The 24575-nt window shown below is 29.2% G+C and overlaps 1 protein-coding gene across 1 annotated transcript in view; it reads left to right on the top strand.

Moving 5' to 3' along the window:
* The window catches only part of LOC135126172 (cAMP-dependent protein kinase type II regulatory subunit), a 93610-nt gene that overhangs the window by 5218 nt on the left and 63817 nt on the right, over positions 1–24575 (top strand). The gene's annotated exons all lie outside the window — the stretch shown is intronic.

Here is a 24575-nt window from a genome sequence, read left to right as displayed (position 1 = left end):
TCAAAATTTTACTCTTTCAAGACATTATTTCACATGGGAATTTCTTGTAGAGAAACGAGGATTTTGCAACTAAGCTCCGCCCTCGACGCACGATGAATAAAAAAATCGTCACAATTGAGAGGGGGTGGGTGGGCGGGGCTTATATTTTATACATTTTTTCTTAATGTACGAAGTCTTCTTTTCGCAACATGAAACTGAAAACATGCTTAATTATTGTGTTGTTCACAAAAAACTATATACCTATATTGAAAAGAAAAAAAAAACGAAGACTAAGCACGACCCACCCGTCCCGATCTCCGTTTTGAATATGTTTTAAGTTTCTTGTTGTAAAAAGATTACGTATATTAAGAAGAAATGGCAAAATTACGTTTTTTTCGTAATCTACATCATATTATGGAACAGAAAAAAATAATTAAAACAATCCTTTCATCCAAATGTAGAAGATAGAGCCCTTCATTTTTTTTTTTCGAAATTTCGCCATATTTAAATTAACCACTTTGTTTAGTTTAGTTTAGTTTATTACGGAATAACTCCAATTACAAAAAGTAAGAAAATTAAACTTACAAATACATAAGGTATATGATTAACTTAATTAATTATCTTTATAACAATGATCATACAATAAACACAAAAAGAAACAATTTTAAATTATCCGAATTATACAAGATTATTTATCATTCTCTTAAATACAACAAGGTTTGAGTTAAAAATATCAAATTTTACAAAATTAGATAGTTCGTTTGCTTGTTTCATCATTCTTCGCAATGGGTGGTTAGTTGACATATTAGTAGATGCTTTGTTAATTCTGAAAATTTTACAAGATCTAGTAGTTCTGCAGTTTTTATTTGGAACCCTAAACATTAGTTTGGCTAATAAGTCATTACTATCTATATGGTTGTTAATAATGGCGTGAAGAACACATAAATCCGTTATATCTCTACGTATCTCCAAGGATTTAATATTGAGGAAGCTCATGACCCATTCATATTCACCTTGTTGATGTAGATGATGTTCTTTAAATTCAATAGACCTCAAAAACTTTTTTTGAACACGCTCTAACAATGAAATATGAGTGTCGCATGTTGGATGCCAAACTGAAGAAGCATATTCCAGAACAGAACGCACGAGAGAGCAATATAGCACTTTAAGTGCATGAGAGCTCATATCCTTGCAATGGCGCCAAATCAATCCCCACATCTGCAGAGCCTTGTTAAATATGTATCGATAATGACTTTTGAAAGAGAGTTTATTATCAAAAAGTATGCCGAGATCTCTAATTTCACTAACAGGCTTGAGCAAACTTTTCCCAATATAATAATCATAATCGATCATATTTTTTTGTTAGAAAATGTAATTTTATGACATTTATTTAAATTCAGTTTTAAAAAATTTGTTTCACACCATTCATATATATTATTTAAATCCTTTTGTAATTCCTGACAATCAGTTATGGATGAAACTTGTTTATATATCTTTAGATCATCTGCATAGAATAGAAATTTTGAAGATTTAATACAATAACTCAAGTCATTTATAAAAAGAAGAAATAAAATTGGACCACAATGTGAGCCCTGGGGTACTCCAGATGTAACTTCAAAATAATCAGAAATGTGGTTGTGTTGGGTATCTGAAATCGATTGAACTTTATTGTTCAAATTAATTTTTGAGGCATCCATAAATTTCTTCATTATTATTTTTGAACATGAAATTGACGTGAAGAATTTTTAGTATGTTTTCTATTGGACTTGTGGAGTTAATTATGTATTCTTGAGTTGGTGCGTCATTTTTGAAGACTTTACAATCACAGTTTACTTTTAAAATTCTTATGCGACGTTGCCACGTTATTCCAATTTTCTTGAAATTTTTTGGCAATGGAAGCTAGCTTAAGAAGAGGTCAATCAAAATACATATAGGATGTTTCATTAAAGAACCGTGCACCTTTGGTCTTTGATTTTTTCTAATAATTGGTGGAATATCGAGGAATGCGGGCTTAGTGACTCACCCTGTCTAATGAACAATCAACCGAAAACATCATAAATTTGCATATACCAGTTCCGGTTGGACTTTTTCGGAGAAAACATCGTAAGAAAAAAGACCTAAAAGTACTTAAGGAAGCCAAAAACGCGAAAATTGTTGAAATCTTTTTACTTTAATAACTTCCCTAATGGAGAAGTTAAAAAACTTTGAGGAATAGTCGTGTGTGAATGTGTTGATCGCACAAATGGGTTTGTCAACCCCAGTCTGATTCTAGAACTGCAAAACAGTGGCGCCTGTTTTATAACTAGCGAAACAAAACATCAAAATCGTTATTATAATTTATTATCCGCTGCAGAATTCGCACAAAACTTGGAATTGCTTCGGGAGAACTGGTGTTTATTGGCTTCTCGCAACACAAATCGCAATAAAATCGTGTCGCTAGATTTCGAAGATCGTCTCTTTCAAATTAAAATTCCACCTACAACGTTTGTAAATAATAATAAGTATTTCTAAAAATAGGCCGGCCGGAGTGGTTGCAGTTCTCTTGATTTTCGTTTTCATCCTTTCAACAACGTTATCGCACCCCACATCTCGATGTAAAAGGACGGGAGAAAAGGAAAAGTCAAAAAAGTCGAGGATGAAATCGGAAGGGAATTGGGGTCGATGGGGTCGAGGCGAGCGGTTTAGCGATTAATCACTCGAAAAACTACCCAGGATTCGGGTAATTGTGAAAATTGCGTACGGTGTGTTGAAAAAACGTGACTTTAAAGTAATAATGAAACGGTACGTCCCAAATAAACCGAAACCACAAATCCCATCTGTTGCGGCTACTAGAACCTGTCGTAATTTACTTAAATTTTTGGCTGCTGTCGGAGTGATTGTTTATTTGTTGCTAGTGGAACGGATGTCTTTTTTAGCACATTACGGTACCTTAAACTCTATAATCTTTACAAACATGAAAAAAATTATGTAATATTCTAATTTGAGTAGGGAATGTACAATTAGTTTCACGTTTGGAGTTGGCACTGCATCAAAAATTTTAATTGTCGTTCCACTATGTCATTTTAATGTATTTCTGCTAGAAAATAAATTTCGTTACGCGTAATAACTAACAAAAAAACGTGTATCTTGTTATTTGGATCGAAATTATCCTTCGTCTGTCATTTTCCAACGAATTTTAGTATCTATAAGGCTTTGTGAGCTCCCAATAGTTAAGCCCCGGAAAAATAACACAATTGAAAACTAAATCTGAACTCTGACCTTTTTGAAATACATGTGAAGCACGAACCGTCGAAATTATATTTACTATATTCGTTTAGGTTTAGGCAATCTAGTGGGGAATTGTGGAACAAAGGTAGACGTTCTCGCTGGGTTTAGATGCATTACAAACGAACTTACAACTTCTGGCTAATAATAAACGGTGCTTGTGCGAAAATACCCTGTTTATTTTGTTAACGGTGGATGCTTTATTTCTGACGAAATGCAAGTTAACTTATGCAGATATTTGCAATTTTGACCCCGATTTTATTGTTTTTGATTAAGCTTCGAGAACAAATGGTTGTAAATTATCATAATTTCAGGAATAATAGTGTTGGTGTGCACATATGTGTGTTTTTTGTGTTTATTTCCTGATAAAATTGCTAATAAGGCCGGCTTAACGAGAATTGACATTGTTGAGTAAAGTGTACCGCATTTGATATCTGAAAACAATGCAGGTATTATTTTTCAATAAAACTTTATTGGGTTACTTATTTAGAACTGGTTTCGTTTTAGTACACACATATAACTGAGAAGTTTATTAAAAATGAAGCATGTGTGTGGTTAATGTCACTCAAGTAGGCTATAAATGGTTGACGACAAATTGGGTTTTAAAAAATTATTAATGTTGCCACATTCTTGTGTGGAAGCCGCAGATCTCGTCTGAAAGGTCATTGAAAGAACGTGGTAATTCGTAATCACGTAAGCTGTTCTCATAAATCTCCGAATAATTTTTCTCTGCTTTAAAACTTTCCAGACATCCACGATTTCTATTTGAGTGGCTAGGTTTTAATATTTGCTTTATGGTAGTGAAGTTTTGTGGAAGATTTACGAGCAGAACAGAGCGTTCACTTGTGGAGTCTGTTCACAAAAAAATTGGTCGGAGGTTTGAACGCTTATTTGAAAAATTATATATTTTTTTGTTTTTTGATAAGCTCTACAAAGTAAACAGTAGTGGCATAAATAACACTGCTACAGTTTTTGTGACTTGAATTTTTCAATTCTTCAATTTTTTTGTCTTTTCTTTCTTCGGTTTTTCAATTTGCAATTTTTTGATTTGATTTTCTCGAGTTTTCAATTTTTCGATTTGCAATTTTTCGGTTTTTTATTTGCTTTTTCAATTTTTGTTTCTTCAGTTTTTATTTCTTCAGTTGTACCATATGCGATTTTTCGATTTCAAATTTCTCGAGTTTTCATTTTTTTTTATTCGTTAATTTTTAATTTCTTCAAATTTTCGGTCTGCATTTTTTTCTCTAAATTTTTCAATGCTCAGATTTTATACTCCTAATATTTTTGTTTTTTCCATTTTAGTTTTTTCAGTTTTTTATTTCTTCAATTTTTCATTTATTTTTGTTTCTTCAATTTATCTTACGCAACTCTTCGAGCTTTCATTTTTAGATTTCCAATTTCCCGACTGTTTAATCTTCAATTTTTTATTTTTCAATTTTTCGGGTTAAAATTTTTCCTTTTGCGATTTTTCGTTTTGGTTTTTTATTTTCTTTATTTTTTCAATTATTCGATTTTTCAGTATTTTGATTTTATAATTTTTTGTTTTTTCAATTGTTGTATCTTCAGTTTGTGTTTCTTCAATTTAGTTTCCCCAATTTTTATTTCTTCAATTGTTCCATATGCAATTTTTCCATTTAAAACTTCTCCTATGATTCTTTAATGCTTCATTTTTTCAAACTTCCGGTTCGCAGTTTTTTGTTTCTTTTTTTTATTTACTTTATTTTTACGATCTTTCGATGTTTCAATGTTCAGATTTTATAATTTTTTGCTTCTTCAGTTTGTGTTTCTTCAGTTTTTGTTTCTTCAATTTTGTTTCTCCAATTTTTCTTTCTTCAATTGTTCCATATGCGATTTTTCGGTTTAAAATTTCTCGAGTTTTGATTCTTTTGATGCTTTAATTTTTCATTTCTTCAAACTATCGGTTTGCAGTTTTTTGTTTTTTATTTACTTTATTTTTACGAGCTTTCGATTTTTCAATGTTCCAATGTTCCGATTTTTATTTTTTTGTTTTTTCCATTTTAGTTTTTTCTTTCGTTTCTTCAATTTTTCATTTATTTTTGTTTCATCAATTTTGCTATATGCAACTCATCGAGCTTTCATTTTTACATTTTTCTGAATTTCCCATTTTGAGATGTTAAAATTTTGAGAGTTCCAGTTTCACGTGTGTTTAATTTTCAATTTTTCATTTCTTCAATTCTTCGGTTTGGAATTTTTCCTTTGAGTTTTCTATTTTCCTTATTTTTTTCAATTTTTCGGTTTTTCAACTTTTCATTTTGCAATTTTTCGTTTCGGTTTTTCATTTTCTTTATTATTTTAATTTTTGTTTCTTCAATTTTTAGATTTTGCAATTTTTCGAATTTTCAATTTTTCGATAATTAAATTTTCATTTCTTCCATTTTTTGGTTTGCAGTTTTTTGTTTAATTTATTTTTGCGATCTTATAATTTTTTGTTTTTTCAATTTTTTTTTTTTCGATTTTTGTTTCTTCGAGCTCTCATTTTTAAATATTTCAGATTTTTGTTTTTCCGACTTCTGCATGTTTCAATTTTTAGACTTCCAATTTCACGGGTGTTCAATTTTCAATTTTTCATTTCTTCTTCTTTTTGGTTTGGAGTTTTTCGTTTCAGCTTATTATTTTCTTTTTTTTTTCAATTTTTCGTTTCGGTTTTTCCTTTTCTTCATTTTTTCAATTTTTGGTTTCTTCAATTTTCCCATATGCGATTTTTCAATTTTATTTTTATTGTTTATTCAATTTTTAGATTTTGCAATTTTTCGAATTAAAATTTCTCGAATTTTCAATTTTTCGAACCTTAAATTTTTCATTTCATCCAGCTTTTGGTTTGTAGTTTTTTGTTTCGGTTGTTTTATTTACTTTATTTTTACAATTTTTCGATTTTTCAATACTCCGATTTTATAATTTTGTTTTTTCAATTTTAGTTTTTTCGTGTCTTTCATTTTTTTTTGTTCTTCCACTTTACTATATGCCCTTTAAATTTTTCAGTTTTTTGTTTTTCAACTTGTGGATGTTTCAATTTTTAAATTTTCAATTTGACGAGTTTTTAATTTTTGATATTTCAATTTTAATTTCTTTATTTTTTCGGTTTTTCAATGATCTGATTTTATAATTTTTCTCTATTTGAAAGTGAAATTTTTCAATTTTTCAATTTTTTGCTTTTCCATTTTTCGATTTGCAATTTTACGATTTTTGATCTTTTAGATTTTTTAATTTTTCATTTTTTTATGTCTACAGTTTTTTTATTATGCAAATGTTTGAGCTTTAATTTTTAAATTTTTCAGTTTTTTGATTTTCTAACTTCTGGTTGTTTCAATTTATAAATTTTCAATTTCACGAGTGTTCAGTGTTTATTTTTTGATTTTTCAATTCTTCAGTTCTTCAATTTTTCGGTTTTTTCAATTTTTCGGGTTTTCAAAGTTTTGATTTTATAAATTTTCTCTTTGTCGAAGTGAAATTTTTCAGTTTTTGGTTTTCAATTTTTCAATTTTTCATCTTTTAGATTTTTTAATTTTTCTGTTTTTTTTTTCAATTCTAGATTTTCCAGTTTCTCAATTTTTCAATTTTTCGTTTCTTCAATTTTTCAGTATGCAAAGTTTCAATTTTTAGAATTCCAATTTCACGTTTGTTTAATTTTTCGATATTTCAATTTTTCATTTCTTCAGTTTTTCGATTTTTCAAAGTTCAGATTTTATAAATTTTCTTTTTTTCGAAGTGAAATTTTTCAATTTTCGGTTTTCAATTTTTCAATTTTTCGTCTTTTCGATTTTTTAATTTTTCATTTTTCAATTTAATTTTTTTTCCCCTTTTACTGTATGCAACTCTTGGACCTTTCATTTTAGAATTTTTTAGTTTTTTAATTTTCGTTTCGGGTTTTAATTTTCTTCATTTTTAAAAATTTTTGGTTTTTCAATGTCCTGATATTGTAATTTTATTTATTTTCAAAGTTAAATTTTTCTTTTTTTACGCTTTTCAGTTTCTCGATTTTTTACTATTTTTTTTTTTAAATATGTAATAATAAAATAAAAAAAAAATACTTTTTCAATTTTACGAGTTCAGAATTTTTCCATTTTTTTTGGATTTTAAAACGTTCTTATTTATTAAATTTTATTACAATTTTTCTCTCTTTCTATGTTCCAGTTATTTGAGTTTAAAATTTTCGATTTTTCAATTTTTCGAATCAAAAAAATTAAAAAATTGCAAAATCGTTGAACTGAAAAATCAAAATTAAAAAAACGGAAAATTATGAAGTGAGGTGTGATTTTCTATTTTTCGATTCGCAATTTTTAGATTTTTCATCTTTTTAGATTTTTAATTTTTCTTTTTTTTCAATTTTAGATTTTTCAGTTTCTCGATTTTTCACAATTTTTGGTTTCTTCAATTTTTCATTTTTTTGTTTCTTCAATTTTTCCGTATGCAACTCTTCGAGTTTTCATTTTTAAATTTTTCAGTTTTTTGATTTCCAATTTCACCAGTGTTTAATTTTTCGATATTTCAATTTTTCATTTCTTCAATTTTTCGGTTTGGAATCCCTCGTTTCGGTTTTTTTATTTTCTTAATGTTCTGATTTTATAAATTCTCTCTTTTTCGAAGTAAAATTTTTCAGTTTTTAGATTTTTCAATTTTAGATTTTACAGTTTCTCGATATGTTTCAATTTTTCGTTTCTTCAATTTTAATTTTTTTTTGTTTCTTTAATTTTACTGAATGCAATTTTTCAGTTTTTTGATTTTCCAACTTCTGATGGGTGTTTAGATTTCACAAGTGTTCAATTTTGAATTTTTCGATATTTTCATTTTTCGGTTTGGAATTTTTCGTTTCGGTTTATTTTCTAGATTTTTTAAAATTATCGGTTTTTGAATGTTCTGATGTTATAATTTTATTCTTTTTCAAAGTTAAATTTTTCTTTTTTTATATTTTTCAGTTTCTCGATTTTTCAATGTTTCTAGTTTTAATTTTAAATATGTAATAATAAAATTTAAAAAATCACTTTCTCAATTTTACGATTTTAGAATTTTTCCCTTTTTGAATTGCTCGATATTCAATTTTTCAATCTTTCCAAGTTACAATTATTCGACTTGAAAATTTTGACGAATCTACATATAACTTCGATTTTACAATTTTTGGATTTTTCAAATTTTCGATTCCTTTCGTTTTTTTCGATTTTTAAGTTTCTCGATTTTTAGTTTTTTAATGTTTCAATTTCTCGTTTCCTCAATTTTTCGATTTACAATTTTTCGTTTTTCCAGTTTTTCTGTTTTTCAGTTTTTCACATCAAAATACTTAAAAAACTGCAAAATTGTAGAACTGAAAAATCAAAATTAAAAAAACGGAAAAGTATGAAGTGAGAACCCAAAAGTCTAAAAATTGGAAATCGAGAACTTTGAAAAACTAAAGACTAAAAATTGAGAAACTTAAAAATTGAAAATTAAAGAAATCGTGAACCCAAGAAATCCAAAAATTGCAAAATTGAAAATTAAAAATTAAGAACTTGGAAAATTGATGCAACGAAAAATTTAAAAATTCAAAAATTAAATTTTGAGAAACTGAAAAATTGCAAATCGAAAAATTGAAGAAACGGAAAATCAATAATTCGGAAGTCAGGATATCGAAAAATTTTGAAAAAATTAAAGTTGAAGAAACGAAAAATTATGAAACATTGAAAAATGGAAAAATTGAGAAGTTAAAGAAAATAAAAAAACAAAAAATTTATGTTTCAAAAAGTTGTAAATTCGAAGAAAAAGAAAAACTAAAATTTGTCTTATCAAAAAATTGGTCGAAAGTAAGTCTAAATACAGATTTCGTAATATTTTGTATATTTCGGCGGATGGATTCAGCAAAATTTTAAGTTGACGTCATCAGTTTTTTAGGAGGGGATAGACGAATAAATTTTAATTAACGATTTGCCATGCTTAAGATAACCAAAAATTGTTTTAATTGAACACCCGATACTTCCTTAGCTTACGCTCGAGAAGTACAGAAAACTGGAGGACTTTGTACGTAATATGTTAAAAAAATTCTGTCGGAAACTTTGAGCTCACTTTTTTTCTCCTGTTCAGAATATGGTGCAAATTCGCGTTTTACTCAATTTTAATAATTCGCCGCCCCCGCTGATTCGTACTTCTGGCAAACTTTCAGCTGCACATGTCGCCAACTTCCTCCACTAAAAACTTAACTGTTCTCCGCTTGATTCACATGTAATTCGCGCGTCCGACCTGCCGCCTTAAAAATCAATTTCCCCCGAAATTTCCAATCGAAATCGGTCCCTCCGTTTGAAATTCAGCGAACCGCTTCATTCGAACACCCCCGAATCGATACACTTTAATACCGTCCGAGGGCGTTCCGCAGGGCCGACTCCTGATTCCGGCTCTTTTCAGGTGTTGGAGAGAACGGCGTGTCCCAATAAACAGACATCGCAGGACATTATCCTAGTGATTTATCGCGTAGAAAACGGAATTTATTAGGTTTCATAATATAAACGAGTTTCTCGGCATCTATTTGAGAGAGTTTTCTAGCGAAACCGTTACAAAGTGACGGTCTTAATTGGTTATGAGGTGCATTTGTTAATGTCGCCGTATCAGATGGAATTACGTCTTAGGGCCAAATTTAAATGAGGCGAAGCGTGGGAGGGAGCGAAGAGATTATTAACCTTAATTGTGTTAAAACAGAAACAGAGGCAGCGTCGAAGGCGGGATTTCCTCGGGTTGTGGCGGGGAAAAAAGCGTTATTAATGCTGTTATTAACATTCATTATAGATTCGAATTGGAGAAACGCGAAAAGCGTTTTATTCTACCGTAAATGAGTTATACAGTACAAGTAAGGTATTTCATAGTTTTGACACCTAACATGGCCGGTTCTTGTTGTAATAAACCCATTTTCCTACTTTCTATTTCTTTATAGATAGTTTCAAGTGTTAAATGAAGAAGTTCGCTCGGATGTTCTCTCAAAAATTACTCAGTTACTTAATTCGGTTGCATAAATTTTGGCTGTCGCCTTCAGGGTTATGTCGTCATTGTTATTTTTTTAAATAGCGGATAACGCAACACGGCTATACTTTATCGTATATTTACATTAGAGAAAAAACGATTGTGTTTACAAAAATTTGTGTTGACCTACTTTTAGCAAAATTTATTTCGTCTAGAAGATTTTTTCTTAATAGAAAAAAGTGGATTGGTTTGTTGTTTTAAAGCGTCTATATTCGTTTTTGTTTCGGTTAAATATGATACGCAGTGGTGCGAAGGTGAACATAACCTGAATGTTGGTAATGTATTTTAATTTACGTATATGTAAGTAAATATAATTCTAGGCACTGACCTGTTTCTAGGGAAAAACTGGCCACTACGCTAAATGAAAAATTATTAGCAGTTAATTATAGGAAATTTACGGAAACTTTTCCGATTATATGCTAAATATGTTTCATAGCTTGAAACAGATTTCATGTTTTCATTTTAGTTTAAACTTGACAGTTATTGGACGTCTGCTGGGAAATTCTCAGTGGTGCCAATTGCTTAAATTTTGACAACGTAACGTGACGAGCAACAATTTTACATTCAAACTGTTCACTGTGTTAATTTACGAATTTGTGACACGTCAAAGATATAAACTAAGAACTAGAAACGACGTTAACGATAATATGAGATGAGAACCTCAAATGCAAATTTGACAGTACCATGTGATCGAAAAAAAAGTCGTCTAGGCAGCCATGGAATTAATAAAAAAACTGTGGTGGTACGACTGTTATTTTTCTTTGAAGTCACCTGTCATTTTGACATTCGTGTTGTCAGTGAATTTATTATTCAAGCAAGAAAATTTCCTATAATATCGAAAACGAACGATTGTGATAGGGCAGATTTTTTTTTTAATTCTGTGGCTGACTAGACTTTTTTTTCGATCATATGATAAATTTATGTAAAAGTGGAAAAATCGAAAATTAGAAAAATCAGAAATCAAAAAATTGACTAGTAAAATATGTAATTAAAAAACAGAACAATGGGAAAACTGAAAATCGAGCAGTAAAATAATAGGAAAATTTTAAAAACTGTAGAATGGAAACATTGAAAAGTCGAAAATTCAAAAAACCAAAAATCGAAAATTTAAAGAATTGAAAAATTGAAAAATCCAGAAATCGAAAAGAAAACAAATTGATATGACAAGATTTACCGAAAAACGAAATTTAATTTGTAATTTTTATTTCGAAAGACTTGGTTTTGGCAGCTTGAAAATGGTAAAAATCATGTTTAATTTCATCGATTTCTGCGTATTTTTGGAGAGCATAGAATAGGAAAGTATATTTTTCTAAATTTTTTACTATTTAGAATCTACGGTATTGTTACGTTGATCGATGAATAAAATCGACGTGGGTGAAACTAAAAAATGTATTTCTTAATAACTCGAATTACACAGCGTTCATGTACAAAACGATTCCGGCGCAATTTGATTGTACTCTCGTGGACTCGATTGACTGAATAATCCTCGTTCCCGACGGTTGCCTCTATTTAAACGTATACGTTGCTCTCAACGAATCGAGGACGCCGCTTCGAGGTTCTTCTGGGTTTCCCATCGCGACTTCCGCTTCCAGGCGTTTCTTTAGCGAACGCCGGCCACTGTCATCGACGATGAGTCATCATCTCCGTATATACTAGAAAGTTCTCGACGGCCCATAGGCGTCGTACCGGGGCGTAACAGTCAGAATTATCGCAAATTTTGATTTTTTGTCTTAAATTTAAAATTTCGTTAATAATTGCCAACTATACTAGAACTATATTAGAATTATAATTTTACAGTTAGTTTTGATTCCCTTTTGTCTTTTTTTTTTCGTGTATTTTTAGTATTTTTTGGTCTTTTTGGGAATTTTGTCTCATTTGTTGATTCTTGACTTTTTCGCTTTTTTTAGCGTATTTGTTATCGCAGTTTTGTCCATTTTTTCGTATTTCTTTAATTTTTTTTGCCGTCTCTTATGTCGCGTTTATGACACTGCATTTCGATTCTTTTTTTTGTCGCTTTCTTTATCGTTTTTGACATTTTTTGTGTCTGCTTTTTAAGTTTTTTTTTTTGCTTTGTTTGGCTCATTTCTTGTTAATGACCATTTTTGGCGCATTTTTCGTTTATGGTGGGCCTTTTTTTCAATGGCATTTTTTTGTTTTTTTTTTCGTATTTTTGTCCCTTTTTAATTGTCTTTTTCTCCTTTTTTTAATCGTCTTTTTTCGACATGTGTTGTTTTTTTTTTCGTTTTTTTCGCATTTTTGTCTCTTCATGTCTTGATGCCTTCTTTATCGCCTCCTTTTATTCCTAATTTTTTTGTCGCTTTTATTTTTCCTTATGTTAATAATATTTTTTTGTGTATTTTTCATATTTTTTACCCGTTTTGGGAATTTTGTCTCTCATTTCTTGACTTTTTTTTTCGTTTTTCTGTTTCGGTTTTTTTGTCGTCTTTTTGCCATCCTCTGCGGTTCTTATTCCCTTTTTTGGCCCTTTTTGACACTCTTTTGTCACCTTCTTTATCATTTTTTTGGCCATCTCTGATGTCATTTTTTTGAATCTGCATTTTGGTTCTTTTTGGCGATTTTTTACTAATTTTTGTCGCTTTCTCTATCGGTTTTTTTTTTGGTAGGTACTTTTTGTGTCTCGTTTTTCCGTTTTTCGCCCCTTTTTTGTCTTTTTGCCCCTTTGTTAATAGTCTTTTTTCTCCTTTTTTTGATCGTATTTTTGCACCTCTTTGGAGCCGTTTTTGGCTCTTTTTTAACCGTACCTATTTTTTCGGCGTCTTTGTTGTGCTTTTTATCGCTTTTTTTCGCATTTTTGTTTCTTGATCCCCTCTTTATCGACTTTTTTTTTATCGCATTTATTGTTTTTGACGATATCTTTCCCTTATATTAATAAACATTTTTTGGTGTTCTTTTCATATTTTTTGTTTTTTTTTTGTGAATTTTGTTTCATTTCTTGACTTTTTCGCCTCTTTTAGCGCGTTTGTTATCGCATTTTTGTCTCATTTTCGTCTTCCTGTTTATTTTTTTGTCGTCTTTTTTGTTAGTCTGCAGTTTTTATTGCCTTTTTTGCCATTTTTTGGTAATTTTTGGTCACCTTCTTGATCATTTTTTTTGCCATCTCTTATGTCGCGTTTATGACTCTGTATTTCGGTTCTTTTTGGCGATTTTTTAATAATTTTTGTGGCTTTCTTTATCGTTTCTCACGCTTTTTGTGTGTGCTTTTTAAGTTTTTTTTTGTCCCTTTTGCGACCCCCTTTTTTGTCACTTTTTTTCACTCGCGTTTTTCGTTTATTTTGGACTTTTCTTTCAATGGCATTTTTGGTCCCTTTTTTCGTCTTTTTGTCCCTTTCTTAATCGTCTTTTTTTTCTTTTTTGATTGCATTTTTGCACCTCTTTGGGGTCTTTTTGGCTCTTTTTTGGTGGACTTTTTTTAACATCTTTGTTGTGTTTTTTATCGCTTTTGAACACATTTTTGTCTCTTGATGCCTTCTTTATTGCCTCTTTTTTTCATATCCATTGGATTTGTTTTCAACCTGTTGACCAACTCACACATAATAATAACAATAATAATAATAATATTTTTTGGACCTTTTTGGGAATTTTGTCTGATTTCTTGACTTTTTTCGTCTTTGTTTTGTTTTTTTTGTCAATCCTTTGTTGTTTTTATAGTCTTTTTTGCCCCTTTTTGAAACTTTTTTGTCACCCTTTTTAGTCCCTTTTTTTCGATTTCTTTCTTGTGTTTTGTATTGCTTTGTTTTTTATTGCTTTTTTTTGGCTCATTTTTTGTTAATGACCATTTTTGGCGCATGTTTCGTTTATGGTGGGCCTTTTTTCAATGGCTTTTTTTTTCGTATTTTTGTCCATTTTTAATTGTCTTTTTCTCCTTTTTTAATCGTCTCTTTTCGACATCTGTGTTGTTTTTTTCGTTTTTTTCGCATTTTTGTCTCTTCATGTCTTGATGCCTTCTTTATCGCCTTTTTTTATTTCTATTTTTTGTCGCTTTTTTTTTCCTTATGTTAATAATATTTTTTTGTGTATTTTTCATATTTTTTAGCCGTTTTGGGAAGTTTGTCTCTCATTACTTGAGTTTTTTCTTCGTTTTTTTTGTTTTGATTTTTTTTGTGGTCTTTTTCATTTTTATGGCCGTCTCTTATGTCACTTTTTTGAGTCTGCATTTTGGTCCTTTTTGGCGATTTTTTACTAATATTTGTCGCTTTCGCTCTCGTTTTTTTTTGGTACGTACTTTTTGTGTCTCGTTTTTCCGTTTTTGGCCCCTTTTTTGTCTTTTTGCCTCTTTCTTAATAGTCTTTTTTCTCCTTTTTTGATCGTATTTTTGCACCTTTTTGGAGCCGTTTTTGGCTCTTTTTTAATCGTCTTTTTTCAGCATCTTTGTTGTGCTTTTTACCGCTTTTTTCGCATTTTTTTTGTCTCTTGATGCCTTCTTTATCGTCTTTTTTGTCCTATCTATTGTTTTTGACGCTTTTCCCTTATATTAATAAACATTTTTTGGTGTACTTTTTGGCCCTTTTTGGGAATATTGTCTCATCTCTTGACCTTTTTCGCCTTTTTTGGCGCGTTTGTTATCGAATTTTTGTCCCTATTTCGTCTTTCTGTCGTCTTTTTTATCAGTCTTTGCAGTTTTTATCATCGCCTTTTTTGCCATTTTTCGGTAATTTTGTGTCATTCTTATGTTGCCTTCTTTTTCATTTTTTTGTGTCTCATTACTTGACTTTTTTCTTCGTTTTTTTGTTTTGATTTTTTTTGTCGTCTTTTTCATTTTTTTGGCCGTCTTATATTGCGTTTTTGAGTCTGTGTTTCGGTCCTTTTTGGTTTTCTTTATCATTTGTTTGGCACTTTTTGTGTCTGGTTTGTACGTTATTTTGCCCCTTTTTTGACCACTTTTTTTTATAGCACCGTTGACGCGTTTTCCTCCCCTTTTTTGTGATCTTTTTTAGACCCTTTTTTCGATTTCTTTGTTGTCTGTTTTATTGCTTTTTTTGGGCTCCCTTTTTATTAATGAAATGTTGTGGCGCATTTTTCGTTTATTTTTGGCCTTTTTTCCTTGCGTTTGTATCCTTTTTGTGTATTTTGTCTCTCATTTCATCCCTTTTTTCGTCGTTCGGTTTCGAGTTTTTGTCGTGTTTTTTTTACCCTTTTTGACACTTTTTGTCACATTTTTTTATTATTATTTTGTTGACTTCTTTATCGCTTTGTTTTTTTGGCACATTTTGTGTCTGGTTTTTACTTTTTTTTTTGCTCCTTTTTCTGACACCCTTTTTTTTACAATGGTACCTTTTGTTGCGTTTTCCTCTCTTTTTAGTCAGCTTTTTTTAATCGCTGTTTTTCGTCATTTTTTTTTTTTATTTCTTTGTTGTGTTTTTATTGCTTTTTTTGGCTCCCTTTTTGGCGGATTTTTCTTTTTTTTGATTTTTTTATCCTTTTTATCCTTTTCTACCCATCTTTGTTTATCGTTTTTTTCCCTTATATTTTGTGTATTTGGTTGTCTTTTATTTTCACTAGTGTGTAAAATACTTTTTTCTTTTCCTTATCTTTAATTTATCGTCTCCGTTTTTTATTGCTTATCTTCATAAATGTATTATCTGTGTGTTCTAGTTTGATTGTTCCATTCTAATAACTTGGCAATTGAACGAATTTTAAACAGTACAAATATACATATAGCTTATTTAACCTTAAAAAATTCGATAATTCTTTTTACTTATTCCCAACACTAACCTCTCGTGGTTTAAAAAATAGTGAAAATAAGTTGGTTGTTCTTTATCTCACTTCAAATTAATAATTTCACTAACTACACACATATATTTTTATAAAGTTTTGCGTGCCAACTCTAGAATTATGATAAAAGGGAACAGTGACTACAAAGCGTAACATAAACTACCCCTGTCTACAATGAACATTAAGGCTGTTGCTACGCTGCAGGGCTGACTGAAGCGAATCAGCGGTAATCTGATGCCTTGACAAAAACTTATTTGTTCGCATTATTCCTTAAATCGTCCTGAAAGTTCAACAAAAATAGCACTATCGAGACATAGTTTGAAACGCAGTAACAGCCTTAATGTAACTGGCACTTTTTTAAGTGCCGTTTATACAGCCGTAAGGTTGCCAAGCCGGAACGGGTTTACGACGTCGTAAAGTACACTCAGTACCAATTTTCACAACACGATTAACAATTTTATGTAGTTTCTGCGACATATGTGATTTTTAGTTTTTCAAGCCCGACTTAAACCTGCTTGTGTAACTATACCTTAAATAAAATGTCACTTGATGTTATATCTGACTCAATGTTTCTGTGACACCTGTCGGAGAAGTAGCGAGATCGACTCCTCATTTGCTAATTTCTTGCTTCGATTTGTTCGTCGCCACACAATAATTGCGTCTGTTTGATATTGCAAGTAAATGGAACGATTGTTTTGATTATGTCGTGCCCGTATGATACGTGACAACTAAAACCCGCGCAAATAAATCATGAGACACGCCTTCGCCGCCACCCAACCGTCAATACATTCCAACGTAAAACCGCTAATAAATTTCCACATTTCCAGTGCGCGTAGCGCAAAAACCCGCCACTGCCTCCGATGTTAATAATTCACTCCGTGACGTCCCGATAAAAACATTTCGCATGTCTGGACGATTAGATGGAAGGATATTGATCAAAAAATCGCGATGATTGACGTCCGCTGCCAGTTCTAACCCGCAACCTTTAATACCCGATACCTGCGTACAACCCGCGTCACCGAGTGAATAATTACGGGTTAGAGCCGCTTTAATTTTTCGAAATAGAAAATGCGTGATCGCGGAACATCGGCATCGTTGCGAATAAACAAATTGTTGCGGCCGAAAAAAGGGGTTCATCCCTGACCTAGTTCGGGGCGGCGTGGTGGCGCGCTGCGATCGAACTTTTGTGATGGATGCCGGGACGACGCGACGCACGGGATGATTTATTTGGAGGACGGGCGAAGGAGGAAGTCTGTGGGAGGGAAAAATGGGCTCGGGGGTGGCGGATGTGAACAAGTGGAGGCGGCGAAGGCGGCGGCGATCACCGTCGTGGTCTTGGGGGTGAAGCTGACAGGTGAGCGGCGTGAATTGAACTCTCGAACTGAGGTTATGTTTTTTCTATACGAGTGGTTTATGAATCTGCCTTGATTAATGTATGTGGGTGTCGACGACGATATCAAAGTACACGCGAATTTAAATTTCATCACCGTACGGAATGTTATCTCTGACATTTAAAGCCGTGTTAGATGGATTGCAGTTATTAATTTGATTTTTTGACAACGTTGCTCATTAAATTAAGATTTAATTATTATGTCATCGACAGACTGTAATCCCCTTGGGTTTTGTTCCCTGAATTGGGCCAATCTAAAACATATCCGTTTGGGAAAAGGTCTGCGATATGCACAAACGTCAGCTTTAATTGAGGCTCTTTTATTAAATTTCGTGAGGTATTCATGGATTGTTATTGTAGTGTCCAATATACCTGGGACGTGCCAAATTAAATTAACTTGACAGCGGCTATTTAACGTGAGCTGGAACATTGCTAGCTAACGTTATTAGATTCCCACAGAAGCGTCTAAAGCGAAAATCGGGCGTCAAATTTGTTTATTTGTGTGTTGGTTTGGTGAAAACTTTTCGGCACTGTATAATCAGTCGAAGAGCAAACTTTGCAAGATTTATATTTTGCAGATGTGCCCATGAGTAAATAAATATGCATTCTTAAAATATTTCAATACGAATGTTTTTTCCGCATGAAATCAACGCGTCACTGCTGGTTTACGAGTTTTAAAAAAACAGGATTGAGCTGCGATTTTTCAAAAATTATAGATGAAGCTTTTAAGTCATGACATTCAGTAAAGTAGGCCTGTTTTTTTGTGTTTTCACTGGCTTTGTTATAATCTGAAATGTTTACATGGCATTGATAAGTCTGTCTTTTGAATATTAATTTAGTTATTCACTTTTTCCGGTAAAAAATTGATAATGATGTTTTCCCACACTTTAATTAAGAGATAATAATTAATTATTAAAAGTTAAAAAAACAGTGAATTGTAAACAATTTTCTTGTTGGTAAGTGTGACTAAGTGGCTATTTAAATGCTTCCTTGTAGTTGACCATGAATTTAGAAAATATTATTAACACTCCTCAAGTATTCAATACAACAGTTTTTTTTTTTACAAATCTGGCTTCTATAGAAATGCTTTTTAGTTACGGTTTATTTTTGGTTTTTATTCACTTATTTTTGGTTAGTTTTTATACACATTTGAAAAAAAAGTGTGTTACTTCCGAAAAATACATGGAAATTAATTTAAAAAAAACTTTTTTGTTGCGTTTTCTAATGACTAAGTTGTGTAATAACAATCAGTTTTCGTTTTGTACATCGTCGATCAAAGTAAATAACTTCAATGTCAAAATTTATCGCAAGCACGAAAAATCGTTGAAAATTATCTGTTTACTGTCAGCTTATTTATGTTTGAAAAACCTGTTAATAGTGTACGCCACATTTCGCGAAGTTGAAGGTCTATAAGTGTCTGATGATATTTTTTTCTAATAAGATGACGCTCCGCCGCTTAATTTTCGCACCCATACTGGCCAATCATTTTTTCAGTTTTTCGATTTTACGATTTCTCATTTTTTCGTTTTTAGATTTGCAATTTTTCGAATTCACTATGTTTCAGTTTTTTGATTTAATTTTTAGAATTTTCGATTTTTGAATTCTTCGATTTCGAATTTTTTTAATTACTTGATTTTCCATTGTTTAGAGTTTACGTACGATTTGTCAGTTTTCAATTTTTCAAATTCTAGATTTTTTAATGTTTCGATTTCTTGACTTTTCGATTTTACAATTTTTTGTTTTTTCAGTTTTTAGATTTTTCAATTTTTGACATTTCAGAATCTCGATTCGATTGTTCAGTTTTACAATTTTTTTAATTTTTCGATTTCTCCGCAATACGATTTTCAATTTTCAATTTATTTTTTGAATTTCTCAATTTTTCACGTTTCGAGCTTCCAATTTTTCGATTTTTCGTATTTTTGGCTTTTCAAATCCTCGATTGTTCGATTTTTAGTTCTACAGTTTTGCAATTTTTGGAATTTCAGTACTGAAATAATTCAATTTTTCGATTTTTCCAATTTTTCGTTGTTTCAGTTCTACAATTTTTTGATTTTTGATAGTTTAAATTTACAACTTTTGTTTTTTTCAGTCAAATTTCGAAATTTTCAATTTTCGATTTTTCAATTTTTCAAATTTTTCGTTTTTGAAATTTTCATTCCTACAAATTTTGCAATTTTTCGATTTCTCAGCTTGCGTTTTTTTAATTTTTCGATTTTCAAAGTTTCCATTTTACAATTTTTCGATTTTTAATTTTTAAATTACTCGACTTTTATTTTTTCAATTTCTCGAATTTTCAATCTTTGGAGTTTCCAATTTTTGTTTTTTCCAATTTTTGGCTTTTCAAATTCTCGATTGTTCGATTTTTCAGTTCCACAGTTTTGCAATTTTGAGAATTCTTAATTATTTGATTTTTTAATTTTTGGCGTTTCAATCTCCTAATTTTTCGATTTTTCCAATATACAATTTTTCGATTATTAATTTTTCAGCTTTAGATTTTTCATTTTTCAATTTCTCGATTTTTATCCTGTGGATTTCTCGTTTTTTCAATGTTTAGTTTTCAATTTTTCGATTTGTCAATTTTTGATTTTCAAATTCTCGATTCGATTTTTCTTATCAATTCTACAGTTTTTGCAATTTCTCTATAATTTTCCAATTTTCGATTTTGAAGTTTTGAATTTTTCGTATTCTACAATTTTTCGATTTTTTTCAGTTCAAATTTTCGACTTTTCAGTTTTTTGATTTTCAAAGTTTCCATTTTGCAATTTTTCGATTTTTTTTTCAATACTCGATCTTTGCTTTTTCAATTTCTCGAATTTTCAGTGTTTGGAGTTTACAATTTTTCGATCGTTCTCGATTTTTGGATTATACGATTTTTCAATTTTCAAATTTAATTTTTCGTATTTTCAGTGTTAGAATTCTTAGATTTTTCGATTTTGCAATGTTTAGAGCACAGTTTTTTGTTTTTTCAGATTTTGGATATTTCAGTTTTCAATTTTTCAAATTCTCAACTTTTCGATTCTTCAGCTCTACAATTCAGCAATTTTTCGATTTCTTAATTATTCGATTTTTCTATTTGCAATATTTTCATTTTGTAATTTTTCGACTTTTAATTTTGCAATTTCTAGATTCTTCAATGTTTAGAGTTTACAATAATTTTTATATTTTTAAATTTTTGATTTTTCAGATTCTATAATTTAAATTTTGCTTTTTTTCGAATTCTGAATTATTCGATTTTTGTTTTTTCTGTTCAAATTTAGAAATTTACAGTTTTTGATTTTTCAAATTTTCGATTTTCAAAGTTTCCATTTTACAATTTTTCGATTTTTAATTTTTTTATAACTCGATGTTTGCTTTTTCAATTCTCGATTTTTCAGTGTTTGGAGTTTCCAATTTTTTCAGTTTTTGGTGTTTCATTTTTCTTGATTTTTCGATTTTACGATTTTTCAATTTTTCAAACTTGCTGTTTGTAATTTTACAATTTTCCGATATTTAATTTTACAATTTTCGAATTTTAATTTTTCAAATTTTAATGTCTGAATTTCTCCAATTTTTTAATATTGCAATGTTTATTAGAGTGCAATTTTTGATTTTGCAAGTTTTGGATTTTTCAGTTTTTCATTTTACAATTTTTAGACTTTTATTTTATAATTTCTAGATTCTTCAATGTACAATTTATAGATTTTTAAATTTTTGATTTTTCAATTCTGGGTTTTTTTATCTATAATTTTGCATTTTTTTCGAATCCTGAATTCGATTTTTTTTATTTTTCCTTTCAAATTTTGGAATTTTCAATTTTTAAATTTCTCAGCTTACGTTTTTCGATTTTCTAAGTTTTCACTTTACAGTTTTTCGATCTCAGCTTTTTTTCTCAATTTTTCAATTTTCTGTGTTTTCATTTTACAATTTTTCAATTTCTCAGCTTTTTTTTCAATGTTTCGATTTTCTAAGTTTCCATCTTTCAACTTTTCCTTGATTTTACGATTTTTCAATTTTTGCTTTTTAATTTTTCAATTTTCGAATTTTAATTTTTCAAGTTTTCGATGTTTCAATTCATTCAATTTTTCGATTTTGCAGTGTTTAGAGTACAATTTTTTGTTTCTTCAAATTTTGGATTTCTCAGCTTTTTTTTCAATTTTTTGATTTTCAAAGTTTCCATTTTACAGTTTTTCGTTTTTTAATGTTTCAATTACTCAATCTTTACTTTTTCAGTTTTTCAATTTCTGGTGTTTCATTTTTTGGATTTTTCGTTTTTACCATTTTCAATTTTTCAAATTTGCTGTCTGTAATTGTACAATTTTCCGATTTTTAATTTTTCAATTTCCGATTTTTAATTTTTCAATTTTCAAGCTTTAATTTTTCATATTTTCGATATTAGAATTCTTACAATTTTTCGATTTTGCAATGTTTAGACTACAATTTTTTATTTTTTTAGGCTTTGGATATTTCAGTTTTCGATTTTTCAAATTCTTGATTTTTCAATTTGCCATATTTTCATTTTACAATTTTTAGATTTTTAAATTTTTGATTTTTCAGATTCTGGATTTTTCGACTCCTGTAATTTTGCAATTTATCGAATTCTGGATTATTCGATTTTTTTGTTTTTTCAGTTCAAATTTTGGAACTTCCATTTTTTAGACTCGCGATTTTTCTATTTTCATTTCTACAAATTTGCAATTTTTCGATTTCTCAACTTGCGTCTTTTCAATTTTTCGATTTTTAATTTTTTAATTAATCGATCTGGTTGTTTTTTCAATTTCTCGATTTTTCAATGTTTGAAGTTTCCAATTTTTTATTTTTCAATTTTTTTTTTCATTTTCTTGATTTTTTGATTTGCGATTTTTCAATTTTTCAAATTTACTATTTGTAATTTTACAATTTGCACTTTTTAAATTTTTCAGTTTTCCAGTGTTAATTTTTCAAATTTCGATGTTTGAATTCCCCCCAATTTTTCAATATTGCAATGTTTAGAGTACAATTTTTCGATTTTGCAAATTTTGGATTTTTCAGTTTTTGATTTTTCACATTCTCGGTTTTTCGATTCTTCAGCTTTGAATGCAAATTTTCAATTTCTTAATTACTGGATTTTCCAATTTGCAATATTTTCGTTTTACCATATTTCGACTTTTAATTTTGCAATTTCTAGATTCTTCATTGTTCAGAGTTTACAATTTGTAGATTTTAAAATTTTTGATTTTTCAGATTCTATATTTTGCATTTTTTTGAATTCTGAGTTATTAGATTTTTTTGATTTTTTAGTTCAAATTTTGGAGTTTCCAATTTTTGATTTTTCAAATTCTTGATTTTTCAATTTTCTAAGTTTTCGTTTTACAATTTTTCGATCTCAGCTTTTTTCCCAATTTTTGCGATTTTCTAAGTTTCCATTTTACAATTTTTCGATTTTTAATTTTTCAGTTATTCGATTTTTACTTTTTCAATTTCTCGATTTTTTAATGTTTGGGGTTCCAAATTCCGATTTTTAATTTTTCAATTTCCTACTTTTAATTTTTCAATTTTCGAATTTTAATTTTTCAAGTTTTCGATGTTTGAATTCTTCCAATTTTTCGATTTTGCAATGTTTAGAGTACGATTTTTTGGTTTTTTCAAATTTTGGATTTTTTAGTTTTTTATTTTTCAAATTCTCCAATTTTTCGATTCTTCGGTTCTACAATTTTGCAATTTTTCGATCTCTTATTATCCGCTTTTCCAATTTACAATATTTTCATTTTACAATTTTTTGATTTTTAAATTTTTAATTTTTCAGATTCTGGGTTTTTCGATTCTACAATTTTGCTATTTTTCGAATTTTGAATTATTCAATTTTTTGTTTTTTCAGTTCAAATTTTGGAATTTTCATTTTCCAGACTCTCGATTTTTCTATTTTCATTTCTACAAATTTTGCAATTTTTTGATTTCTCAACTTGCGTTTTTTTTCGATTTTCAAAGTTTCTTTTTTACATTTCGATTTTTAATTTTTTAATTACTCAGTCTTTGTTTTTTCAATTTCTCGATTTTTCAATGTTTAGAGTTTCCAATTTTTTGATTTTTAATTATTCAATTTTCCAATTTACAAGATTTTCGTTTTACAATTTTTCGACTTTTAATTTTGCATTTTCTAGATTCTTCAATGTTTAGAGTTTACAATTTGTAGATTTATAAATTTTTGATTTTTCAGATTCTACAATTTTGCATTTTTTTGAATTCTGAGTTATTAGATTTTTTGAATTTTTAGTTCAATATTTGGAGTTTCAATTTTTGATTTTTCAAATTCTTGATTTTTCGATTTTCTAAGTTTCCATTTAACAACTTTTCGATTTTTAATTTTTCAGTTATTCGATCTTTACTTTTTCAATTTCTCGATTTTTCAATGTTTAGAGTACGATTTTTTGTTTTTTCAAATTTTGGATTTTTTAGCTTTTTCAAATTCGCCAGTTTTTCGATTCTTCGTCTCTACAATTTTGCAATTTTTCGACTTTTAATTTTGCAATCTCTAGATTTTTCAATGTTTGGAGTTTACAATTTTTAGATTTTTAAATTTTTGATTTATCAGATTTTGGGTTTTCCGATTCTACAATTTTGCAATTTTTCAAATTCTGAATTATTAGATTTTTTTTCAGTTCAAATTTTGGAGTTTTCAATTTTTTATTTTTCAATTTCCAAATTTTTCAATTTGCAATTTTTCGATCTTCTAAGTTCTCATTTTACAATTTTTCGATTTCTCAGCTTTTTTTTCAATTTTTTTATTTTCAAAGTTCCCATTATACACTTTTTCGATTTTTAATTTTTCAATTACTCACTCGTTACCTTTTCATTTTCTCGATTTTTCAATGTTTGGAATTTCCAGTTTTTTCGATTTTTCAATTTCTAGTGTTTCATTTTTTTGATTTTTCAATTTTACGATTTTTAATTTTTCAATTTTCGAGTTTTAATTTTCAAATTTTGGATGTTTGAATTCCTATAATTTTTCAATTTTGCATTGTTTAGAGTTTAGTGTTTTTGAAAAATTCAAAAATTAGAAATTGACGACATGAGAAATTAAAAATCGAAAAATCGCAAATTCTTAAAATTGCGAAAATGAAAAAGTGAAAAATTCGAAAGCTGAAAAGTGGAAAAATTAAAGGAATTAAAATTGGAAACTCGAAAACAGGCAAATAAAAAAAATGGATTAGTTGAAAAATCAAAACTAAAAACTCAAAAATCAGTGCCAGTAAAAAAA

Source organism: Zophobas morio, unplaced genomic scaffold, assembly GCF_036711695.1.
Source record: "Zophobas morio isolate AGI-343-1 ecotype UQ-CSIRO unplaced genomic scaffold, CSIRO_AGI_Zmor_V1 ptg000010l, whole genome shotgun sequence".
Taxonomy (NCBI): Eukaryota; Metazoa; Arthropoda; class Insecta; order Coleoptera; family Tenebrionidae; genus Zophobas; species Zophobas morio.
The sequence above is the reverse complement of the archived record's forward strand: the minus strand, read 5'-3'. Positions and strand labels throughout refer to the sequence as shown.